We start from the raw sequence: 5,039 nt of genomic DNA, 5'->3' as shown, positions 1-5,039 counted from the left end.
TACAACATGTACACTATGGTGTACACTTTAGTTGACAATTCGCCACGTGACGTTACCCTATTGGAAGGTTTAAATCTCAAACAATTTTCCCATCCAAATGACACTTGACAACAATGCAAGTATCAAACTACATGTCAAAAATCAGTGTACAAACAGCAAAGTTCAATCGGTAAGGAACTTGCTACATGTACACTATGGTGTACACTTTAGTTTACACTGTGCCACGTGAAATTACCCTGTTTGACAGTTTAAATTTCAAACGGTTTTCCCATCCAATTGACTCTTGACAACAATGCAAGTGTCAAACAACGTGTCAAAAATCAGTGTACAAATAGCAAAGTTCAATCGGTAAGAACCTTGCGACATGTACACTATGGTGTACACTTTAATTTACACTCTGCCACGTAACATTATCCTATCGGACAATTTAAATTTCAAATAGTTTTCCCATCTAAATGACACTTGACAACAATGCAAGTGTTAAACTACGTGTTAAAAATCAGTGTACAAGTAGCAAAGTTCAATCGATAAGGACCTTGCTACATGTACACTATGGTGTACACTTTAGTTAACAATTTGCCACGTGACATTACCTTGTTGGACGATTTAAATTTCAAACTGTTTTCCCATCCAAATAACACTTGACAATAATGGAAGTGTCAAACTGCGTGTCAAAAATCAGTGTACAAGTAGCAAAGTTCAATCGGCAAGGACCTTGTGATATGTGCACTATAGTGTACACTTTAGTTTACTCTTTGCCACATGACATTACCATGTTTGACAGTTTAAATTTCAAATAGTTTTTCCATCCAAATGACACTTGACAACAATTCAAGTGTCAAACTACATTTAAAAAATCAGTGTACAAACAGCAAATTTAATCGGTAAGGACCTGGTACATGTAAACTATGGTGTACACTATAGTTTACACTTTGCCACGTGATATTACCCTGTTTGACAGTTTAAATTACAAACAATTTTCCCATCTAATTGATTCTCGACAACAATGCAATTGTCAAACAACGTGTCAAAAATCAGTGTACAAATAGCAAAGTTCAATTGGTAAGAACCTGCGACATGTACACTATGGTGTACAGTTTAGTTTACACTCTGCCACGTGATATTATCCTGATGGATAGTTTAAATTTCAACAAGTTTTCCCATCCAAATGACACTTGACAACAATGCAAGTGTCAAACTACGTGTAAAAAATCAGTGTACAAATAGCAAAGTTTAATCGGTAAGGACCTTGCGACGTGTAAACTATGGTGTACACTATAGTTTACACTTTGCCATGTGATATCACCCTATTTGACAGTTTAAATTCCAAACAGTTTTCCCTTCCAATTGACTCTTGACAACAATGTAAGTGTCAAACGTGTCAAAAATCAATGTGTAAATAACAAAGTTCAATCTGTAAGGACCTTGTAATAGGTATACTATGGTGTACACTTCAGTTCACACTTTGTCACGTGACATTACCCTGCTTGACAGTTTAAATTTCAAACTTTTTTCCCATCCAATTGACTCTTGACAACAATGCAAGTGTTAAACAACGTGTCGAAAATCAGTGTACATATAACAAAGTTCAATCAGTAAGAACCTTGCGACAAGTCCACGATGGTGTACACTTTAGTTTACACTCGGACATGTGACATTACCCCATCGGACAGTTCAAATTTCAAAAAGTTATCCCATCCAATTGATACTTGACGACAATGCAAGTGTCAAAAAATGTGTCAAAAATCAGTGTACAAAATGATAAGTTCAATCGGTAAGGACCATGCTACATGTACAATATGGTGCACACTTTAGTTTACAATCTGCCTCGTGACATTACCCGATTTGATAGTTTAAATTTCAAACAATTTTTCGATCTGATTTACCCATGACAACAATGCAAGTGCCAAACAACGTGTCAAAAATCAATGTACAAATAGCAAAGTTCAATCGATAAGGACCTTGCTACATGTACACTATGGTGTATACTTTAGTTTAAACTTTGCCATGTGACATTACCCTATCTGGCAGTTTAAATTTCAAACAGTTTTTCCATCCAATTGACTCTTGACAACAACACAAGTGTCAAACGTGTCAAAAATCCGTGTATAAATACCAAAGTTCAGTTGGTAAGAACCTTGCGACATGTACACTATGGTGTACACTTTAGTTTACACTGACATGTGAAATTACCCTGTTGGTCAGCTTAAATTTCAAATAATTTCCCATCCAAATGACACTTGATAGCAATGCAAGTGTCAAACTACGTGTCAAAAATCAGTGTACAAGTAGCAAAGTTCAATCGTTAAGGACCTTGCGACAGTTACACTATGGTGTACACTTTAGTTTACAATTTTCCACGTGACATTACCCTGTTGGACGGTTTAAATTTCAAGCAGTTTTCCCATCCAAATAACACTTGACAACAATGCAAGTGTCGAACTGCGTGTTAATAATCAGTGTACAAGTAGCAAAGTTCAATCGATAAGGACCCTGTGACATGTACACTATAGTGTATACTCTAGTTTACTCTTTGCCATGTGACATTACCCTGTTTGACAGTTTAAATTTCAAATAGTTTTCCCATCCAAATGACACCTGACAACAATTCAAGTGTCAAACCACGTGTAAAAAATCACTGTATAAATAGCAAAGTTTAATCGGCAAGGACCTTGCGACATGTAAACTATGGTGTACACTATAGTTTACACTTTGCCACGTGATATCACCATGTTTGACAGTTTAAAATTCAAATAGTTTTCCCTTCCAATTGTCTCTTGACAACAATGCAAGTGTCAAACGTGTTGAAAATCAATGTGCAAATAACAAAGTTCAATCGGTAAGGACCTTGTAACATGTACACTATGGTGTACACTTCAGTTCACACTTTGCCACGTGACATTACCCTGTTTAACATTATTGTAACATTCCGAAATTTTTTTTAAGAAAATAAATAAATTATTATATTATTTTGAAAGTGAGGGATTAAGGTGAAATAAATATTAACATATTATATATTTGGGGTCAAATAATTGGATTTTGATAAAGTAATGATATGTATATCAATATTAGACTCATTTCAAAGGTCGTAATTAATTAGAAGTCTATGACTCGAGAAAAGTTATTTTGGATAAGAACGTATTAAGTTATACCCAATTGAAAGAAAACAAGATAAATATAATTTTATATAGTTTTAACCCATTTTGAATTTGATTGATTGGCTACCACATTTTTATTGGATAGGAATGGTAGTTCTTTTAGATGAAATAAAATAATGATAAAGTACAATTTTTTTATGATACGTGCCACATTGGATTTGACTTTATCAAATCAAAGTTTTGGTTTATCTACTACTCTAGCCTACACCTATAAATACTAGGCAAGGATTTCATATTTTACCACACCAAAAAAATATTCACACTTGAAAGAGAGAGAAGAAAGAAAGAGAGAGACAGAGAGAGACAGAGAGAGAGAAAGAGGAAAGAGTGTGTGAAAACAGAAATTTGTCATACATCAACTATCACTGTCGATCAATAAATCATTCACAGAGTAGAGGAAGGAATTTTGGAACGTGCATTCAAATATTTTTCGTGTACATTTCGATAACAAGGTAAGATACATTTATGTGCAAAGTGTTTACGTTTCCTTATGCTCTCCATAAGAGAAGAGCGGTATGAAGTGTATTATTTATTTGTTATATACCTGTGTATGGAAATTTGCACGTATCTTACTGGGTATTTTTAATACTCACTCTTACATTAATTTTTCAGATTTGTTCGGGTCGATTGGAACAGTGGAGAATTGGTGATGCGGACTGCCAAGTGGATAAAGAATAGAGATAGTGCACGAAAATACCCACTTGGCAGTCCGCATCACCAATTCTCCACTGTTCCAATCGGCCCGAACTAATCTGAAAAATTAATGTAAGAGTGAGTATTAAAAATACCCAGTAAGATACGTGCAAATTTCCATACACAGGTATATAACAAATAAATAATACACTTCATGCCGCTCTTCTCTTATGGAGTATATCGGTGATCAAGCGACACACCCATCTTAGGTCCTCTTAATTTTCATGTAGAAATTTCATATCTCTTTCTCTAGAACCCGAAGGTCCACTAGCATTCCATGCATATTTAATCGCATATAAGAGCATAAGGAAACGTAAACACTTTGCACATAAATGTATCTTACCTTGTTATCGAAATGTACACGAAAAATATTTGAATGCACGTTCCAAAATTCCTTCCTCTACTCTATGAATGATTTATTGATCGACAGTGATAGTTGATGTATGACAAATTTCTGTTTTCACACACTCTTTCCTCTTACTCTCTCTCTTTCTTTCTTCTCTCTCTTTCACGTGTGAATATTTTTTTGGTGTGGTAAAATATGAAATCCTTGCCTAGTATTTATAGGTGTAGGCTAGAGTAGTAGATAAACCAAAACTTTGATTTGATAAAGTCAAATCCAATGTGGCACGTATCATAAAAAAATTGTACTTTATCATTATTTTATTTCATCTAAAAGAACTACCATTCCTATCCAATAAAAATGTGGTAGCCAATCAATCAAATTCAAAATGGGTTAAAACTATATAAAATTATATTTATCTTGTTTTCTTTCAATTGGGTATAACTTAATACGTTCTTATCCAAAATAACTTTTCTCGAGTCATAGACTTCTAATTAATTACGACCTTCGAAATGAGTCTAATATTGATATACATGTCATTACTTTATCAAAATCTAATTATTTGACCCTAAATATATAATATATTAATATTTATTTCACCTTAATCCCTCACTTTCAAAATAATATAATAATTTATTTATTTTCTTAAAAAAATTTCGGAATGTTACAGTTTAAATTTCAAACAGTTTTCCCATCCAATTGACTCTTGACAACAATGCAAGTGTTAAACAATGTGTCAAGAATTAGTGTACATATAGCAAAGTTCAGTCGGTAAGAACCTTGCGACAAGTCCACGATGGTGTACACTTTAGTTTACAATCTGATATGTGACTTTACCTTGTTGG

General features: G+C 33.8%; 1 long non-coding RNA gene across 1 annotated transcript; it reads left to right on the top strand.

Moving 5' to 3' along the window:
* Positions 1–3,415: 3,415 nt before the first annotated feature.
* Positions 3,416–3,839, top strand: LOC111387218. Its single transcript, XR_002701373.1, has 2 exons — positions 3,416–3,610; positions 3,771–3,839. It is a non-coding gene; the product is annotated as an uncharacterized LOC111387218 (long non-coding RNA).
* Positions 3,840–5,039: the final 1,200 nt, after the last annotated feature.

This window comes from Olea europaea, unplaced genomic scaffold (genome assembly GCF_002742605.1).
Source record: "Olea europaea var. sylvestris unplaced genomic scaffold, O_europaea_v1 scaffold395, whole genome shotgun sequence".
Classification (NCBI taxonomy): domain Eukaryota; kingdom Viridiplantae; phylum Streptophyta; class Magnoliopsida; order Lamiales; family Oleaceae; genus Olea; species Olea europaea.
This window is presented reverse-complemented; position numbering and strand designations above follow the sequence as displayed.